Genomic DNA, 21,775 nt, shown 5'->3' with positions numbered 1-21,775 from the left:
AAACTGCTTTGCCCAGGTCCCAGAGACATGACCTTAAACACATCCCAAAAAAAAAAAAAAGAAAGAAAAATGGGCATGGTGAAAACCCGAACGGGCACCATGAGTAAAAATGACAGATGGGCATGGTCACAAAACCATGAGTAAGAGTGTTTCATAAATAAAAAATGGGCACGGTGAAAACCCAAAAGGGCACCGTAAGTAAAATTGAAAAAAGGGTGGACATGGCTGTAAGGTCATGGGTAAAAGAGCTTAATAAAAGCAAGTTCGTGAAAAACCATCTTTACGACACCACTTCCCCAATCCAAGTGAAAACCCGAAAGGGTGCTCGAACCAATAAGCAGATGCAGCGCTCTCCTCCATATGTAGCTTCAGCCAGCATTTCAAAAGAAAAAATTCTCGGTAGCATAATACCCTATTATCGAGACCCAAAAAGAAGAACTTCAAGAAGAATCCGACAGTCTGAGTCCGTTCATGAAAGGACCCAGGAGTTAGGGTCAACCAAAAAACAAAAAAACCACGACGGCATGCCAAAGATGCTCACAAAAGGAAAGAAACTATCAAGCCAGGTCAATACCTGCCTGTGACAACCAGGATGAAGCCCCCTGAGGCAGCCTCGCCAAATCCCTCCCTGACCGACGGGTCCCAACATTCAAGACAAGCCAACAAAAAACCCCCGACTGGACCCGACAGAATGGGACCCACAAAGATACCGTTCTTATCAAAGCTAACCTAGTGTAACAGCAAAAAATACCCACCAAAATCCAAAGAAAATCTCCCGATGTGGATCATGGTCCTTCTCAGTGAGTTCCGCCACCGGCAACAAAATGAAAGTCCTTGACGTGGATCATGGGTCTTCCCAGAAAGTCCCCCCATCAGAAGACACAAAAACCCTGACTAATTGGGAAGAAAGCCCTTAAGCAAGGCACCCGACTGCCAGACTAGCCTGGATTCTAACTAACTAGGTCTACAAGCCCTTAAGCAAGGTCCCCAGCTATTTGAACCACCACAAGTATGCCCAACAAAGGTGAGGACTTTAAAAGCATATTGTACGTCTAATAAGGGTGAGGACTTCGATTATATCCCTCAACATCTCTTCTCCCCCCAAAAGTCTCCATGTCTGGGTCAACAAGCCCTTAAACAAGGCCCTCAGCCGTCTGAGCACCTTGGTCACCCCTTCGGGAAGCAGCTTCACACGAGTATTCCTTCGGCGTTTGTGTGATCCGGTGGCCAGGAAGAAAACTAAAGTTGAAGGACAATTTTGATTCTGAATGTTATCCTTCTCGCTTCTCTTGAAGCACAACATTTGGCAGGACAAGTTGTTTATAAGTATTTTTCATCACCTATATCCCTAGTACAAATAAGGAGAGAACAATCGTAACCTAGACCACGGGTACTAGAACACCTGTGGACTACGGGATCCGTAGGACAATAAGTTCTTATCTAGAAGTGAAATTTTCAAAAGTCTCAGAATGGCCCAAAAACATGCAGGAATGTTGCTAAGGGTCTCTCAAGAACACCTATCAAGCTTCATCACAATCAGACAAGTATAAGGTAGTGCAAATGACAAAACAGTTTTGGGAAATTCTACCTCCATCACGCTAAAATGGATTATGAACTGCATCACCATTATCAGAGCATCAAATGATCTCCAAACCATTTCCATTGGATTCAGAATGTGCGAAAACCTCAGAGTATAAATTTTCGGGGTATTTGGACGCTTTTGGAGCAAGTTATGGCCAACTTACCCAAAATGGATAGGTCGTACACTATTATGGTACGCCCTCGGCGGACCAGTTTCCATTAATGGAAATTTTACTTCACAATTTTGGAGGCAAATTTTTCGTGGCTGTATCTTCCTCATCCCGAGTCGGATCGTGCCCAAATTTTGGGAGCATGTTTATCTTGTTGACCCTGTCGATTTGATATGTGGCATGCCCAATGACACAACCCAAGCCATTGAAGAGATAAGTTTGCCAGAAAGTTCCCAAAAGTTGCTGGAAATTTCCAATAGCACGTTCCCTCTATCGAATCTCCACATCACAGCGCTCGCATGTTGGATCGATGCAACATCAGACCTGTTATGACCACAAGGTCGAGAGCTTCCTCCAGTTCAAACCTCGGGCGTGATGGATGGTCAGATTCATCAAAAATCAAGGATGAATAGTGGTAAATTGCAGCCATCGGAATCTAGATTCTGATCAGAGTTTTCCAATTTGGAAAACGGTCATTCGGGCATCAAATGGAGCCGTTCTTTTTTACAAAATGATCGTGGCAACTTGCTCATCACACTACAATGAAGAAATCAGTGAAAAACACTAAGAAACAGGTCAAATCTTAAATCTAGGTTTGCACATTTTCCCATGTTTTTGCCGCTTCATGATCATGGTTCAAAACTCCAATCCATGGTTCAAAATTGATATAAAAGAGATCGTCTTCCCAAGCCGATCAAGAAACGAATAATCTTTTGGCAAAACAGAGATTGAAAAAGTCTTGAATCGGCCACGGAAAGTTCGCACGATTGAGTGGTCATTACAGGGACTGATTTAGAATTTCACAGATTGTTCGGGCAGGGGCAAAATCATCATTTTTCCCCCAATTTTTAGAATTTATTTAAATCATTTAATCGTTAATTTTCAATAATTAGGTAAAAAATTGATTATACACCCACGTTTGGGCCCCACCTCTTTATAAGCACGTACTCTCTTCATGTAATGGACCCCTTCCCATCAATAAAAAAATTCATCTTTTGGCTTGAGTTTTGGGTTATGGCTTGGAGAGAGAAAAGTTTGAGCTGTACCCCTTAAGCACAAGGCAGCACAAAAAACATAGGGTATTCAAAACCAGTGCTTTAAAATTTGTTAGCACCTATCATTTAATGTTCATACACTCCATACATATTCATAAAACAATTAGCCAAAATATAACCAAAAAATATTAAACATAAAACAAAAATTTATTGAATCCTCTTTCCCTATATGACCTTATCATGAATGTGAGATAGATTTCATACCTCAAAACTATGAATGTGAGATAGATTTCATACCTCAAAACTATGTAGTGTGGTACTTGGGCTTTCTTGATTCATTATTTTTACTTGTTTGACAAGTTTTTGTGATCTTGGAAGAGCGCACAACTAATAGAGAATATATTAGTCATCTATTTCATATGTCATGAAGTATCTATCTCTTCAATACTTGGATTCTCCATTTCTCACACCGTGAAGAAATACTCTTCTTCATCCCATCATTTCATGTATCACAAATTTGATTCTCCCACTGATCTTTAGTGTTTCTTTGCTACCACCAAGTCTCTCTGTATATCCATTCATTTCGAAGAAACCAAGATACTTTTATAGATATTGTGTTTCTTCATCTTTTTGTTATTCCCAGATCGAACACTCTTCATATAGAGTGTCATATCTTGACAACTATGTATTACCTCTCTTTGAAGTTTTACTATAATAAACCATACTCATGGCACGATAAAACATTTTTAAATTGAGCCCAAAAAAAAGGAATCTATAATTAGGAATCCAAAGATGTGCCGTAACATGCCCCGTCTTTTAATTTACTGGGATTTTCACACAATGGTTGTCAAGGGTGCGTCTTGCGGGGATATTGGGGGATTCCCTTCCACAGGCGTTAAGGGGATGGTTTTTCCACATCTCTTTTCTTCTTGAAAAAGACGGTTAAGAGACCTCGTCGTGTCTTCTGCATCCTCATGAGAGGTTGCAACAGTTTCTCTCAATTTTGGGTGCGTGCCTATTTTTGCAGGCAATACTGGCTCTTGAGAGTGAATTGGGTTGGCAAAATAATATTTTACATCGGCATAGTGTGACTCTGTGATGGGGAACAACCTTTTGTTAGCATAGACTATGTGTTGCCTCCCATCCTAATTATACTTGAAGCATTGATGGAGCGTGGACCGGACCAGACCCTGTTCGTGTAACCAAGGACGACCTAGCAGGATGTTGTAAGAGGTGTCCGTGTGGATTATATGGAACAGTGTGGAAGTGCTCAAATCGTCGATTTTGAGCTTGAGCCCGATCACCCCAGCCAGCTTTTCTCCACATTTAACCCAAGCACAAAATCGACGATTTAACCCAATCCTGATAAGATTATCATTGATCCTTCGTTTAGCATAATTCAATTCATCTGACAGGTGTGCAACTTGCTCGTCACAAAGAGAGGTCGATTGTGAGGTTTCTCCCCTAGATGGAGGTCATCATCTGAGAACGTAATAGTCAGGTCCACCTCGACTTGCTCGACCTCCATTTCATACACCTCAGGGGCAAAAAGGGCTTGCGTCAGGGTGGCCATCCGGAGGTCATTGGACAACATGAGGGCATCGTAGATACTCAAGAGCACTGACAGCTTTCTCAGGTGCCTGATCACCTCGTACTTGACTTTGTCAGCTTCTGGAGGGGTAGTTCTCTGACTTTTTATAGATCTCAAAGGGACAGGCAGAGGGAATGTCTTTCACAGAGGCCCGGTTTGTTGCTACCATGGGCTCAGGCAGAGGAAGTTGGCTAAACTGCGCGAGCAAGAGGGGCACAAAGGAAGAGGGATGTGGCAGTGGCTGCGCTGGCATGAAAATTTTAACTTGGGCGGGCAAGGTGCCAATGTTAGGAGTGAGTGGGGGTCCAAGGCGTTTTAAAGGAGAGGGTGCCTTGTGGAGAGAAGCGGCTCGAAGTAGGGGATCGGCAGTGGCTCAGGATATTTTAGGGCATTGGATAAGGCGGGTCTCTGGCTTGCCTTTAGCCTTCTTCCTGACCACAGTCGTATCTGATCAACCGGAGTCGTTGTTCATCCTTGGTAGAACACCAGCATATGGCATGCTTCATAATTTGAAGGGCTAGCTTTGTTCAAATTTCCAAGCCCTTCTCTTGAATCGGGCTTACTGGGCATCTGGGGCCTTGCCGCAGCTCAGGTTGGTGCTCAAACACCTCGGTGCCATCGTTGAGATTGGTTGGGCTCAAGACGGCCTTAGGGCCGTGTTCTCTTCACCTGCTCATGACTGCCTTGGGGCAGGGGTTTGGATGGGGCAAGTCCATCGTGGTGTGTCCTGACGCCTCAGTGAGGCACAGCGTCGCCCGCCTCGGGTTCTCCAGCACCTAACAAGGGGTGGAACCAATTTTTCTTTAGTAGGTCCTTTGGGATAGAAGAGTCTACTTTTTGCCTTCGGAGAGGTATTCTCATCCCCTTTGCTTTGCTAAATCGGAGGATCCGATAGATCTTCTCCCAGAAATAGAGCTGCTTTTGGTGTCCTTCTTGACTAGCTCGCCGCACAGAGAAGTGGGCAAAAGCTAATCAACTCAGACAACGTGTGGTGTCTTGGGAGCAGGGAGCTTGCAGTCGACCTTGGCGGCTTGCATTTTCCTTGCGAAGGGGGGCATTAGCTGGTCGTCACCACGGGTGTCCTCCAACCTCGAGTCCTGCTGCGGGGGCTAGCTCAGGTTTACAAAGAAGACATAGTGGAAAGGATGGTGCTTGTAGGGAACCGCTTCGAGTACCACATGGCAAGTGGCTTCTAAGCAGCGGGGGGTGAGTTCAATGCCGCTTTTCCCTTCCCGTCAGTGGCATTCTTGGACCTATAAGTGTGTGTGTGGACCATGGCAATGTTTGGGGTGGTTCTAGGCCCAACCCTTGGTGTGGTGAGAGGCTGATTATTTGGAGTACTCGCCTTGTTAGCCGAAGAGGCCTTAGATCCTCCAGCATGCATGTGCATTTATTTATAAGACTTTCAGCAGTCTCAAAAGTCGTGGGCCCGTTTGGTTGCAGCCTTTGGGATGGCTCCAACCATGGGCTTGGTATGCAATGCGTCAGTGACTCATGGGAAACTTGTGTTAAGCTCGGGTATGAAGACACCCGAAGCAGATGGGGGGACTAGGGTGGGCTGCTGCCTGCCCTGTCATGTCATAGTGACGGTTAGACTGTTAGCCATGAGGTGAGTATGTGTGTACGTGGCAGTTTTGGTGCCGCGTGGATTGGCATATCATTTGCCAGGACGTGGTGCGTGTCGTGACATGCTAGCACTAACAACGCCCTTGTGCGCCACGGGAGGGGTCACCTTTTGGTTACCCACAGGGGTGGTGCTCTTGTGAAGACCTACCGAGCGAAGAATAAAAGTGGCATCAATACCATTTTTGAGCTTTCGACTGGTGGGGGGGCTGCTAGTAACAATGTGCTTATGAGAGGGGGCGGCTGAAGAGCCACCCATGAAGCGGACGTCAAATGATTTACCTTGGACGCTAGGAGATGAGGAACAAGGGGTTTGAGGGCCCATGCCCTGAGTTTTCCTAGGTAGGACTAGGACAATAGAGCCAGTCAGGCCGCTTGAGTAGGGTAGGGGAGAGGTGAGATCAGCTGACCTGCTCCCCAAGAATATGGGGATGATGAAATCCCCAACGTAGAAAAGGAGGAGTCGTGGGACTACATTGTAATTTTAGAGAGAGAAAGATGAGAGAGGCTGACCTGAAAACAGTCTGAGCCAACGATAGGGTGATGTATCCCTAATGGACTCACCAGTTGGTCGGAGGGCCTGATCTCCCTCGCATGCTAGTCGGTCGCATTCATGGGCTGACGGGGGGATCCTCTCTAGGGATAACCGCAGAAGGTCCATGCACGATTCATGCTCGTCGGGTGCATGCCCACGTGCCCTCCTTACGTAGATAGGCTACCAACAAAGACAGAGATTTTACGATGCGGGTACGCTCACGCGCTTACCATGTCGTTTGGAATTCGGGGGACACACCCGGACGGTTTGCGCTCTTAGAACAATTATGAAGCCCTCCGGCTATCTGCCAGCATGGTTTGGACGGAGACTCCCTCTAGGACTTTGATCCGTCTCTCCTCTCTCTCTCTCTCTCTCTCTCTCTCTCTCTCTCTTTCCTAAAGATGCAATGGGAGGCCCGACTGTACTCCTCCGTGATGGGTCCACTCAAGCAGGGTCGACTGGCTGGCATGAAAGGAGGGCTTTCTTGTCCACACTATCAATGTGCACTCGGGTACTCGGTGTGTCCTTTGGGATCGGGTTTCTGCGTGTCGACAGATAGCTCGAGGGTACGGGCTACTACGCGGGGGCAGGTAATGCGCAAGAAGAGAGAGGGAGTCTAGGATGTGGCCTAATTCAGGAAAAGGAGGGAGATAGGGACCACGCACTCGAGGTTATTTTCTTTTACTCAATGTATTCTCTCTCCTTTCGACGAGATTTAAAGTCAAAAGCAAACGACAAGTAAAAAAATGAGTGTGATGGCTCTCGCTTGTATATAGCGGGGATTGAGTTGGGTTGGACTCTTTTTGTGAGGAAGCTTGATTTTCTTGGACATCCTTTGAAGGTGGGGCTTGCTCGTCAGTAAGAACTATTTGACTGTTCCAAATGTAATTTTCCAAGATGGAGCGGAACCCGCGGTAGCAGGATAAGTCATGTCCTCCTAGTTGATGGTAGTGGCACCAAGAGTTTTGGCTTTTTCACATGGTTGATTTCTGTTTTTTGGGCACGCGGGGCGCTATCATTCCATGTTGGGCTATCATGTCGAAGAGGGCAGGGAACCAACTGGGAGATAATTTGGTTGCGAGAGCATCATCAGTCGACTCTTCTTGGACTGTGACCATGTGTGAGGTCCCTGGGGTCTCGAAAGCATTCTTGAGGCTTTCTAGGTTGATTTCGATGTGATATTTTAATTGAATGCAGTCTTGGTCTGGGTGGCCTAATATCCGATGGTAGGCACAATACCTAGCATGATTGAAGAGCTCTGCTTGATTCGGCTTTTTGATGGGGGGCAGGACCACCATATCCTATTTGAGCAACATTTTGAGGAGAGTTAGAACCCACTCTTTGTTGAAGTTGAATTGTTGGTTCAGCCTGCGCATGAACTCTTTAGTTAGGTGGTAGTTTTGTGGTGGTGGCACGTTGTTATAACCCTGCTTTTGAGAGGGTTGCTGCTGTGATTCTACTTGGTTTTTGAGCGGTTTCCCTCGAGACGTATCCAGCGTCAGTAAAGGAGCAACGTTGGTTGCAGTTTTAACGTCGAGAGGCGTGTTCATGACAACAGCGCTGATCACATTTTTCTGTTAAGGTGGGGGTTCAAGCGATTGCCTCCAGTATTACATGCTTGGCTGTTGCCTAAACCTTGGGCTCGATCTCCTCCATGGTGTTTCAACAAGCTTTCAATTTTTGCTACTTTGGTGGGGTTAGAAGCCTCGACATGCAAGGCAATTTCTCGGTTCATATTCCTTACACACGTTTGCACCGCTTCAACCTCACTCATAGGATTGCTAAGGCACATTGTGAGGTCATGTCATCTCTGGATGTATTTCCCCACTGACTCACCTGGCTCTTGTGTCATGGTGAGGAGCTCTACAGTTTGGACTTCTAATTTTGCTTCTACGAAGTGTTTGTAGAAGAGTAGCTCCTTTTCCTCCTAGGAATGGACCGAATTTTTTGGGAGACACGCGTACCATTTAATGTGAGTCCATCCAAAGTTTCGACTAACTTCCGGAGGAGTAGCCTGGTGTCCGAGGCCGATTCTTGGCATGCAGACACGAAGTGGGCTACATGTTGTTGGGGTGAGCCAGTACCGTTGAAGACCGGCAATCTCCCTTTTTGATAACCGACGGGGAAGGGGATTTGATCAATAAAAAGTGGGTAAGGCTTTTCTGACGCCTTTGATATCTACAAGCCCTAGATGCTTTTATTGATCATCCTTTGAATTTCCTCTTGAGTGAATGCTGATGATGCAGCCTGGGAGGCCACGTTGTGCTGATCCTCAAAGGAGGTGTGTCGGTTGCATGGCGTTGAGGCCTGGCCCATGGGAGGTGGTTATGACCTCTCTCTTTCCTCACGTTGGAGTCCGCGGGGAGAAGTCGCTTCCTGGTGGGAAGGTGTCGTAGTTCAAACATCCTCCAGCCTCTTGATCCTATCAAGGATATCGCTTAGCATGCTTTCGATGTGTCCCGTCGGATTTTCAAGCTCTCCCTCATCGTGGTTCACCACCATTACCTCAACCTGTTCGTCGGGGCTAGACAATTCGGCAAGAAGGGTGACTCTGAGTCTCTTCATACCTCGGTCAGGGACACCAGGCAGCAGAGGCTGAGCCTACCCGATCTAAGCCTGTAATTAGCTTACAGCCCGTGTGAGTACTAGTTCAGGGCAGCCCTAGGGACAGGGCTTCGCTGAGTTCGATGTTTGAAGGCCTTGAGGCCATTGCTCGACTCGAATGGGCACATGACGGCCTTGGGACCATATCTCCTTAACTTGTTCATGTTCACCTGAGGCCCGCAGGTCAGGTGGGTTGAACCCGTCCTCATTTATCTCGACAATGTGGCATTCAACAATGTCATCCGCCGCAAGTTCTCTTGCGCTTTGTAGCGGGTAAAATCGGTTCTTTTCTAGGAAACCTTTTGTGGTTGAAGGTTCTACTATTCCTTTCTGTAGGGGCGTCTCTGTTTGCCCTGCCCCCTTGCATCATAAACGCCGATTGGCTATTGGAGAGGAAGATTCTAGAGTAGTCTTCAGCGGATCAGGCTTACTTGAGCGAAGGGTCAGCTAGACAGTTCCCTTTGCACGTGATATTCCCCGAGGCCTGCCCCGAGGGATATCTTGTGCATACAGCGAGGGCGAAGTTAATAGCATCGTATTCACAGGGAACTTCTTTGAATACCAAGTAGCGGACAGCTTTTGATCAGCAATTCGGGCCTTCGGTGCGTCCTCCCTTCTGCTGGAGGCGTGCCTGACCACCCTGAACATGTGTGTACGATCTATAGAAGTGCACGGGATGACCCCGTTGATTTGGTAGGCCTTACGACCTTTAGCATGCATGTGCACGGGTTTGTGGGATCTTCAATTGGCCCGAAGATCGTGTGCTCGTTTAGCCCCCGCTTTTGGGATGCCCAGAGCTACAAGATCATTATGTGATGTGCAGGTGGCCAACGGACCACGTGTGATGAGCCTGGGTTTGAAGGGACCCACAACAAGTAAAGGGGCTGAGATAGGCCATGGCTTGCCCTAACTTGTCATGGCGATGGTTAGATCATCGGCTGTGACGTAAGTCTGTGAGTAGGAGGACGTGTCCGTGTCGGTGACGCCCTTGTACAACACAGGTGGTCCCACTTTTTGGTCACCCATAGAGGTGGCGGCCTTTTTAGGGCTCTCCAAGTGAAAGAGAGCAATGGCAAAAGATCTGCGTCTGATTTTACGACCGGCAGGGTGCCAGTCGGCAATATGTGAAGGGGTGACTACAACACCGCCTAGATAGTCGACCTTAGTGGTTCTTCCCCAGATGTTGGAGGGAACAGAGGAGAAGCATGAGTGCCCGCGCTCCAAATTTCCCTAGGCTGAACTAGGATGGTGGGTTCCGTCAGCCCGCTCGAGTATAAAAAGGGCGGGATAGAATTAGTTAATCTGCCCACAGAAGAGGGAGTCACGGATATGGGGATGAAGAAATCCCCGATTTGGAGAAGAGAGGAAGAGTGGAAATCCATTGCAATTTTAGAAAGAGAGGAGAGGAGGGTTTTCGTCTGAAAACAGTCCAAGCCAATTATAGGGTGGCATTTCCCCAGTGAAGACGCCAGTTGGTCGGGGCCTGAATTTCTTCACAGTCCTCTTGTGGGTGGCTAGGAGAAAATCCTCTATCAACAACCACGGAGGGCTCACACACGTGACGTGTTTGGGGTAGTGAGTACGTGTGCTCTCCTGAGCGTGGATAAGCTACCAACAAAGAGAGAGATTTTACGATGAAAGAAAGTTGAACTACTTACCTCGTCGTTGTGGGCTCGTGGGACACGTCCGGGCGATTCGCCCTCTTAGATCAATTATTAAAGCCCTCCGACTGTCTACCATCGTGGTTTTGACAGGGACTCTCTTCAGACTCTGCACGACTCTTTTCTGCCCTCTCGTACTTAGATTGCAATGGACGTTCAATTCCTCTCCTCAGTGATGACTCTCCTCAAGTGATGTTTATCGGCTGGGAGGCTAGCGATCCAAGAGTTAAGCTCGCCTTACTGTTAATTCAGGAGAATTTTCCTCGAATAGCCGAATAAGAGGGCAGACGTGCGTCTTGATTCGGTTAGACTATTCGAGGAAAGATTGGCGCGGTTGCGTGCGAGGCGAGACTCTCTGGCTTGTTCACATCAGCGTGATTTGGCGCGGGTGTGGGATTACGTGTCTAGAAAGAAGAAAGAGAGAGTTTAGGATGTTAGGTGCTTTAGGAGAAATGGGGTGCGGACCCACGCGCTCAGGGGTATTTTCTCTCTCCAAAATTTTCTCTCTCTCCTTCATGGGGTTTAGGGTTTAGGGGCAAAAAGACAAGCGAACGCAAGCGTAATGCCTCTCCTTTGATGAATGGTAATCCTCTTTTACAATTGACCTAAGCTTGTTTATGTAGAGTTCTCACCAAACACGGGTGAATGCTCAAAAATCATTCTTAAATACAATTAAAATAAATTAACATAAAGTCTCGAAATTGGGTATAATGACTAAAATGCCCTTAAAATCTTTTGTGCAAATGAAAGAATCATCCCTTCCTGAGAAGCCCACCGCCATTGCTAGACTTTGAGAGCTCTTTCGGGTACTTGCAGCGTCGGTTCAAATGATCTATTGTCCTATTCTTGAAGCTTGTTCGTTTGTGATTAATTTGACATCTTCTTATCGTGTTGCGGCAAACTCTTTCGTGAGGAAGAGAGTCCGACTAGATTTGTGAACTCTTCAATGGCCTGTGCTACTCGATCTGTGGTGTCCTACGCTTTCGTGTTGATTGCGAGTGTGGGGGGAAGTCTTCTCGGTCGTTTTAAACTAGGTTTGGTTTATTTTGGTCTTTACTTTGTGGTATTTCAGGTCCTATGAGATCATCGAAAGGGATTTCGACGACCGGGGGACTATGTTTTCTTCTACGACCTTGGGATGTGTGTCTTGTTTGACCTTCGATTGAGCGTTGTTGTTGTACTGGTTTTAAATTTCTTCGTGGAGGGGCTCTTTTGACTTCGGTTGCGACTGGCTCTGTTCTCTGCGCTGGTCGAGATATTCTTCTCTTGAAGACCCTAACCTCCATGGTTTCAGGTTGCCTTTCTTCTCCATAGGGGAGTTTTGACTGTGGGTCACGTGATGGTGCGTGTTGCACAGCATAACAATGTAGCTATCGAGGCCTTGCAGGTGTCTGGAACTTAGTTGTCCTCTTGTTGTTGGTGCAGGTTTACCAGCTCGTCAAGGAGGAGCTCGAAATCTCCATGGCCGACAACTGGTCCAGTGGGACCGCACAGTGGTAGCGTGCCCCTGCCTCACTTTGTGATAGCTCAGGTTTAAGGCCTTCTGGGTCGGCCCGATCGAGCCTGGGTTTGGTCCTTAAGAGCTCGCGACGGTGGCAGCTTGGCCTTCGCAAAGTCAGCAGTACAAGGCAACGACGTAAGGTCCTTTTCTTGGCATACCATTGCTTTCCTTACTATGAACCAGTTTTTAAACCAGCTAGGAAAATCTTCTGAGGTTTGTAATAGCGTAAACTATATAAACCAAATATGAGCTATAGATGTATTTTGATATGAAAATAGCATATCCCAAGCTTTAATATAATCATAATAATTGTATGCTCTTAATTTAGAGTTGGTATTTTGCAAATACCTTACTTTTAAAGGATCAAACCCCCAATCTTTATAAGGCAGGATAGTTTTATGGTCAACTTTGAGTATGTTAATTCATTGTTGTTTCTATAATGGTGCTTTATATATACTGACTTTGTTTCAGCCAGTATTTTCTCATAATATTCTCTATTTTTCCCTCGCATATTAGGTGCATATGATCTTTTAGATATATTTCAGCTATTATATTTGGCATTTGAGCCACGTGATCTTCCTCTATTATTATTAGAGGAATAACAAACGTCTCCACATAAGTAGTTCTTTCTGATGTTAGGTTTGATGGACTTTGAGTCTCTTCTTTTATTATGGATATATTATCCTGTTGTGAAGTCCTAGTTAAGGATGATGACGAAGTGCCTCCTTTAGCCATTATCTTATTTGGGCTATGGATTAGTACATTTTCTGGATTCTGCACCCTTTTTTGCTTCCTTTTGTCCCTATAAAAATTCTCGAGTCAAGAAGTCAGGCAAAGAATTTAATTCTCCTTTTATATGTTATATGTCAAAAATAAAAAATATAGAGAACCGCTTGCCATCTTGCAAAAATTTTTGTTGACGCTAAGTTTTTTCACATCCTTTTTTAAAATCTCCTTGACGAACTTACTATCAATCCTTACCAAAAAAAAAGTTATTAAGAAGGTCACTTTCGAATTTAATGATGCAATGTACAATAGCAACGCCTTCTTTATTACCTATTGAATAATTTTGTTGTGCAAGATTCCATGCCATTGATGTGAATCTTATCAACTATTCTTTTGGGTTGTTAGGAAATCCTTGATTAAGAATTCATCCTAACCCTATTTCTGAAGCATCTATTTCAACTATTTTAAATGCATTAAGATGAGAGATGGCCAAACATGGTTGCTCTTTAGTTTTAAGTTTTATTTTTTTAATTGCTATTTGACCACTCTGGTGGGTTCTTATTTAGCCGTTGAAATAAAAGCTTGCAATCCAAGGCTAAATCTTTATAATAATCTGATATATAATTTAAACTACCTAAGAACCTTTGAAGCTGTTTTTTATCCCTAATTTCATCAGGAAACTTTTTTGCAAGTTGTATTGCCCTTTCAATTGGGGCAATTGTTCCTTTATGAATATTATGCCCAAGAAATCTTATTTGGGTTTGGAAGAGTTTTATATTTTTAGCAGATACTACTAAACTAGCTCTTTTAACTGTCCTTAGAAATATATTTAAATGCTTCCAATGTTGTTCTATGGATTCTGAGAAAATAAGAAAATCAACAATATGGATTATGAGAAAATAAAAACATCAATAATATAGACAATAGCAAAATTGGTATAAAAATATATTATTCATAATATTTTGAAATTCAAATGGGGCATTCTTAAGCCTAAAAGGCATCACGTTCCATTCATAATGTCCGAAAGGAACTGTAAAGGTTGTCTTATACATGTCTTTTCCTATAATTTGGATTTTCCAATATCCAAATTTCATATCAAAGTTTGAAAAAATCACGGCATTATGAAGTCAATAAGAAGATCCCGTTTATTACGGATAGGGTATCTTTCCCACCTAAGGCCTTTATTGATAGGCTTATAATTTATTACTAATCTAAGTACGCCTCTTTCTATTTCTATAGCCTTCTCAACATAGAAGGCTAGACAGCTTCAGCGAGAGTGGCTTGGCCTAATTGGGCCTTTATCCAAGAGCGCTTGAATTTCTTTTTTACAAATTTATAATAGTCTGTTATTCATTTGTAACGGCCTGAATTTGGTAGGAATAAGTCTTTCATTGAAATCAAGCTCATAGGGTAATTCTACTACATGTTGTTTTCTGTCCCAAAAAGCATTGGGTATTTCTGTACAAACTTATTTTTCTATCTTGCTTTGGAACTCTTTTATATCCTTTTGAATTTTAGGATTATCTAATCTTTCACTGATTGCCTTATGCTTTATTTCTTGTTTAAGACGTAACAAGAAATTTTCCTTATTCTCTATTTCTTTTTTTATTTGGTTGATTTCTTGAAACTTTTGTTTTTCTATGAATTCAAATTTAACCTTATAGCAGTTAATCTCTGACTGTATTATTGTTTCATCCAATCTTGTTATCGGATAAAGCATATTGAGGAATGGGGTACCTAATATAACAAGCTGACTCAAATTTTTTACCATGATAAAAGGCTTAATGAAGCAAGTTCGATTATTACATATAGCAGCCTATGATATTTTATATTTAATTTTCATTATGCTACTATCATCAGTATTGTGGACTTAGGTTGTTTTGTCGAAGTCCTTCATTTATGAAATTTATGCCAACCCCTGAATCAATACGAGCTATAGTCTAGAAGCTATATTCTTTGCTTATTATTATTGTGACTAGAGTATACCATTTTTGGGTTATTACTCTATCAATTAGGTTTATGTATTCTAAGTCCTTCATGTTTTCTTTTGCTAGAGTGTTTGCTACATTTTCTTCTAAATTTAATTCAGAAGTTTGTCCCATATCTTGGTTAGAAATCTGAGGTTTGTTTTGAGGGCTCTCCTCAAGGAGTTTAATTCTATATTCTTCCATTATTTCCTCAAATAATTTTTCACTTTCTGGATATTCTGGTTCTTGATTGGAAAAATCATTTGCTAATTCCAAAATATTAACTTTGTTTTTTAGAGCTATTAATTAATTACGAACTTCAAAGTTCATGTCTAAGTTCCTGAACGTTAGGGTCATTTTTTATGTTGTTTTTATTTTGGACCTTGTCCATAATATTTTTAAAATTATAAGGTTCTTGTTGGGATTGATTCATTGGCTTGGTTCTAGGACCTTTTTTAGACATTTTCATATATTATTGTAATGCCTCCTTTCTAGCTTAAATATCTTCAATCTTGTCTATAAGTTCTGTAATGAGGTTTTGTTCTTTAGCCAACACATTTAGCCCCAAAGCATTCATATTAAGAATAGCCTTATAATAATTGCATTTGCAATCATCATCATTGTTATCTTTCTCTTCAAATAATTAAATTTTCATCTTCAATATTCCCAATAACAAGTTCTTCTTCCTCAAAATCTGATAAGATTTCATTATTAGCTATGATTTGAATAATCCGTTGCATAACTTCTTCGTCTACTTTTAAAGAATTTATTTTCTTTTTTATTCTACATTTATTTTTGTAATGCCCTAGTTTCCCACAATTATAACATATAGGGATTTTTCTTTTATTACCTTATTTAGAAAATTTGGACCTATTCATTTTAAAAGGTTTATTTTAAAAAAAAAAAAAGTCTTTCCTTTATATATTTTTTCATAATATTTATACTTACTCTTCTTTTTAGAGGTATATCCCCAAGTTCTCAGATCCGAATTTTTTATAGAAATCTCCTAGTTCTCTCTTCCCTGTTATTTGTCTTTTTCAAGCTGTTTTTTGAGCCTAATATCAGTACGTATAGCTAATCCTTCGGCACAAATTTCAGAGGAGAGTTGTCCCAAAGTATATTTTTTCCATGGTATTATCCCAACATTATTATTCTTTAGAATAACGACAATATTTGGGTCTGTATTCCCGTTATTCTTAGAGGTTGTAGCATAAATAGCCATATGCTTCATCAAAGTTATGATCTGATGCTCAAACATTTTGTCAATATTACATTCTACTATGGATCTACCAGTATATTCTGCAGTCTACTAAGGTTTAGGGTAATACATTTTTGTGGGGGTAGTAGGAACTGTTTTAGTTCCATAGGTAATTCTATTTATCTCCAGGTTGGAATTAAACCCCTTTTCGATCTTGGCTATTTCCTCTTCTGAATAATCTTCTGCTATATCTTGCAGGGTTAATGCCTGTCCTGAACATTGGGGGTCATCCTTTTTAATATCTAATTGAGCTAATTTGACAGTAAGTTGATCTAAAAATTCACTGGTCACATGATTAAGCTTAAAAGTTTTATTTCGAAATTCCGGAGGAGGTCTAAACATTATTGGTTATTTTCCCTTATTCTTGGTCTGTGGTTTTTGTCCTAGATTTTCAGGACTTAGTTTTATACTTTCTCCCTTACTAATCGCAAGTCCTATCCTAGAAACATGTTTTCCTAAGCATTTTAAATACAGGTTTGTATAATTATTTTGTTCAATTACATGATTTATGCTTTCTAATGTTACAGTTTGATTCATTCCTTTTGGTTCTAGTTTATAAGGAACAAATTTTACTCCTTTAATATCCAGGGGCATCTCAGGAGGATGGACAGCATGAATTTCCTTGCCATCTTTAGTGGTAGAATTATTTTTTTATCATATTTTATTCTTTATCAAAATTGAGAATTTGAATTCCTTTATCTTTTAAGAAATATTTTAACCATTCAAAAATTTTATATTAATTCTCTGTTCATGTATAAATTTTATAAATTTTTCATAGAACTTGTGTCTGATTTTTTTCTCTGAATTCATTATGGTACCATCTTCTTATTTTTTTGTTTTCTTCATAATAAAAGTCATATTTTATAGCCCTTCTATCCATTTCAAATGCTTCTTTTCTACTTAATATATTTAGGTCAAATACCATATCTGAAAACGTAGGACTAGTAGGATTTTTAAGTTATTCTTGGTACCTAGAGGATCCAGATGTTTCTACCCTATAATAGGGTCTCTGGACTTGCTCTTGGGTAGTCTTAATTCCTTCCAAAATTATCCTTTCATGATCTTTTTCATGCTCACTTTGAAGAATAGATGAGCATGAAACCCTAAAAGGAATTTTTATCTGGTTATCCACTATATTTATTCTAGCTTTTCTTAATGGGGTGAACTAGATCTCAACTTTTCCATTTTCATATTCAATTATTTGTTCAACCTCCTTATTTTCAATAGGTCTTGGTTGAACCTCATTTTGAAGGTTCCATCTATCAGGCAATCTGATCTCATTCCAGGAAATTGTCCTTGGGGTAATTAAATTGGATTTTCCTACATTAATTTGGAAAAATATTGTTTGCCTCTGCTCTTTTAACATCTAGACATAGTGTAGTCATAGCCTTATAGAATATTCTATAGAGTATGGCTAGATTTTAGGACCCCATATTCCTATCAAATCCCTGAGTTTTTAGGTTTAAGATTAAAACCTTGAGTATATTTTTGTCTATTAAAGAGACTAAAAATTTGAAAAACAGTTAAAATAAATAGGTCCTTCACTCAAGCTAGATTCTACAATTCCTAATAAGGAATCAGTGAATTTTCTATGTTTACAATCTCTTCAACATAAAAGTACAGAATTGTTAAACCTTGTTCTGATTAAAGGTTTTATTGCCACTTAAATGAAGCTGATATGCAAATAATTATATTTCTTTTCCTAATGTTCTTCGATCAAATATTTTGATAATAACTAGAATCTATTTTAATATTCATTAACTGAAATAGTTTTTTCAATAGTTTTGATAATATAATCACTCCTAAATTCGAATGATCGTTTTATATAAACATCCCAAGTAGGAACTTTAAGAATATTCCAATTTTTGAGTTGCTTTTCTATATTATTTATTACTATTTTTCACTAGTATTTATCCTAACCCTACCACTGTTATTGCAAGATGCACTATTTCCAAGACTCAAGAACTTTTTTTTTTTTTTAAATTCATACAGTAAGCGCGAATGGCCCAGATTGAATTTGGGCATTCTATGGCCGATCTGAAGGTCACAACATCATTTCCTGTTTGAATTTTTCATTTTTTTTTTTCTACAAATTCAAATCACTTGAAATTTTAGGCATGTGTTCTTCTCATCAAGACGCACCTAATAAAAATATAAAAATAATAATTTACAAAACAAAATAATCAAAACATCTTTGAAAATATTTTGGGGTATTTTGGTCAATTTATTTCATGTAAACAAAAAAAATTGATATTTTTCTTAGATTCGTCTATTTTTTAAGAACACACGTCTAAAATTTCAAGTTATTTGGATTTGTTAAAAAAAAATTAAAATTCAAACACTACCAGACATCCGTGATCGTCTGATCGGCCCAGATTCAATCTGGACTGTGGGCTTTACTGTAGCAATACGCACCTGAGCACACAAGATCTTTTTCACATATATATATGGGCAGTGATTTCATGCAACGGTTGTATCATAATACAATGCAACGACACTTCTAGAAAACCGTGTTTGTGGTATTTGTTTGACCCAAAATTTTACACACACATTCTCTTCATCTCAATAATCAATCCCAAAAAAAAAAAAATTCAATTTGAACTATAGATATAGTCAAAATGAGTCCCCTGCAAAACGAATCTAGACTATGGGCAGTGATTTAATGCAACGATTGTATCATAGTATAATGCAACGACACTTCTAGAAAGCCATGTTGGTGGTATTTGTTTGACCCAAAATTTTGCACACACTCTTTTCATCTAAATAATCAAAATCCCAAAAAAACGATCAATTTGAATGCTAGATATGGTCAAAATGAGTCCCCCGAATGTAGACCATTCATTTGGTGAATTTCAAGATCTTAGCCTTTATAAACTCAAAATCATTTATTTATTTTTTTTAACATTATAAATCCATCTAAAAATATTAGAAATAAAAAAATCCTTCTAAACCCTAGATCTAAGCATCTCGCCAAAATGAATGGCCTTTATTAATTGGGCTAAAAAGTACTTTCTAGATTGTGCTTTCAAATTTTTCTTTTTTGTGATTTTTCGTTAGAATGAATCGAATGTATATTTCAAATTTTGAATCAAACATATAGAATAGTCACTGTAAACCAATCATGCCTCTCTTCTCCTTTTCTTTTTCTCTCTCTGCACCGTTATCTATGGAGAGGAAGGGGAGAAGCTACTTCTCAAGAAAGAAAGAAAAAAGGGAGGAAGAGGAGAAGCCATTACCAGAGACGAACTGCATAAAGGCAAGCATTTGGGGTGCAGTTAATGACTCTCAAGAGCTTTATGGTGAGATGTCAAACTCGGGCTCATATGATGCTCAGAAGCCTTAGTTCTAAGTCCTAAAGACCATATTAAGCTTAGTGAACTATAATGAACCTAGACCCATTAAATTGTCCCAAGATCACCCAAAACCTATCTTAATACCCCAAGATAGTTATCACAGACACCTCTGGTCCTAATAAATGTTGAAAACTAACCTGAACAGTAAAAAAAAAACCTGAAACCAAGACTTTGAAGTCCTGGCCTTATATATCCTTAAAAAATAAATCAAATTTGAATAAATTTGGTCCCAAATCACATAGGAGGTCACAAGTTTTCCAAAGGTCGAATAATCACCTAAATCTGACTTACCGTTAGAATTTTCAAATTATTCAAAAAAGTAATAGTTTAGTCCTAAGTAAGACGAGGTGACTCGCGTGAGTTCCTGCAAAACTTTGTCCAGAAAATCTCTTATTTTTTATAACTTTCTGGAAGCTTCTGGGTACTCTAGGTTAGTTCTTGGACACATAAAACTCTGGGAATTTGGAGAAATTCCTCACATGATCCCTAGTTCCCAAGCCTATATAATCCCTTGATCGCCCTTAGAAAATATAACCAAATTCCTGAAAAAACCCTAAAAAATTCTATTAGGCTATAAAGCCCTAGATTAACGAAAATCCCTAAAAACAAATCCTAGGCTAGAGACCCTAACTTCAGATTCTTTCAAAATTTCTCTACAAAATGTCCAAAAATCTAAACCCTAAGAACAAGATCTCCTAATTCCAAAATCTTTGAGGCCATTATTCAAGAAAGCAAGAGAAGACACCAAAGATGTAGATCACCCCATGATCTTGATGCGGACTCTAACTCTAGGTTTCTCAATAATGTGATCTTTCCTTTTTCGTGTACTCATTTTATTTGTTTCTTTATTTTATGTACATCTCTTGATTGCTTAGTCTATATTAGAATTCATAGCTTTTTAAAGATTTAGTAGGTGTGAGATTTACAGTTGGTGTTGTCAGTAGATTAAAAACAAAAAGGTCAAATATGTCAGATCTGTGCAAATTTCAGATCCATAATTTGAATGACCCCACATTTTTTATTGAGTTATTAAACTCAACTTGTTTGGCATGAATTTGAGTTGACCTCCCTCAACAATCGTCATTGATTCAAGCATAAACAGTTAAGCGACCACCATGAGGATCACGAGCTATGAATCCATACCTCTAGATCGTTAAAAAGCTTCTAGCTATTTTCCAATATTATTTTTCAGTCAAAACAAAAGGCACGGGGCCAAGAATGGTGACTTAGTTTCGACCGATGATACCTGAATGGAGTCAACATAATGTTACAACTTGGAGGGATGCTCTAGAATCTAGAAGTTCTAAAATTAGTAAGACTAAGACATAGTATATGTAATACAAATTTAGTAATAATAGGAGTAAATACGAAGAAGCAATTAAGATTGATGGCCAAGAACTACAAAAAAAAACATTTTTAGATTTCTTGGGTTAATAATCCAGGAAAATTGAGAGATTAATGAAAATGACACGTAAAATTAGAATTGGGTAGGCGACGTGGAGATGTTCAACCAGAATTTTATGTGATCATTGCATACTAATGACGCTGAAGGGTAAGTTCTTTATAGGGTAGAATGTTAGGCGATCAAAACACAATATACGCATCAAATGAGTATAATAGATATGTGATCATTGCATACTAATGACGTTGAAGGGTAAGTTCTTTATAGGGTAGAATGTTAGGCGATCAAAACACAATATACTCATAAAATGAGTATAATAGATATGAGAATGTTGAGATGTACAAGAAAGGATAAAATTCAAAATGAATACATTTGAAAAGTTTTAAGTGTGGCACCAATAAGTGATAAGATGAACAAAGATAGATTTAGGTGGGTTAGCCATGTGGCACATATAGTACAACACTTGTTAGAATATACGAATTAGTTAAAGTGGAAGGCTCAAAAAAAGCTAAGTACAATCTCCAAAAGACGTGATTAGAAGTAATGAAAAACGATATTAAGACTTATGATCACACTGAAAGTATGACTCTTAATAGAGTAAAATGGCAAGCCAAAATTTGTTTAGACGACCCCAATTGGTTGGAAAAAAACTTTGACAATATTGATAATTCTCAAGATGTTCCTAATAGTTTAGAGCCACGTAATTTGTACTATTTTTTTAGTTTAAAATTTTATAGTTATATGTAAAATAGATTTTAAGTCGTCAATGCAATTTTTAACACCAAAATGACATATTTCCATGAACCTT

The 21,775-nt window shown here is 40.3% G+C and overlaps 1 long non-coding RNA gene across 6 annotated transcripts in view; it reads left to right on the top strand.

Annotated features, from left to right (window-relative positions):
* LOC110007648 (uncharacterized) overlaps nucleotides 1-12,667 on the top strand; it is a 46,728-nt gene extending 34,061 nt beyond the window's left edge. For 4 of the 6 annotated variants that reach the window (XR_016046161.1, XR_016046159.1, XR_016046157.1 and 1 more), the window contains exons 3-4: nucleotides 11,833-12,102; nucleotides 12,186-12,667. This is a non-coding gene — a long non-coding RNA (uncharacterized LOC110007648). The remainder of the gene's footprint in view (nucleotides 1-11,832; nucleotides 12,103-12,185) is intronic. The other 2 variants (XR_016046158.1, XR_002281702.2) reach the window with 1 other exon arrangement.
* Nucleotides 12,668-21,775: the final 9,108 nt, after the last annotated feature.

This window comes from Amborella trichopoda, chromosome 12, assembly GCF_054954075.1.
Source record: "Amborella trichopoda isolate Santa Cruz 75 chromosome 12, AtrichopodaSantaCruz75HAP2 v2.0, whole genome shotgun sequence".
Classification (NCBI taxonomy): Eukaryota; Viridiplantae; Streptophyta; class Magnoliopsida; order Amborellales; family Amborellaceae; genus Amborella; species Amborella trichopoda.
This window is presented reverse-complemented; position numbering and strand designations above follow the sequence as displayed.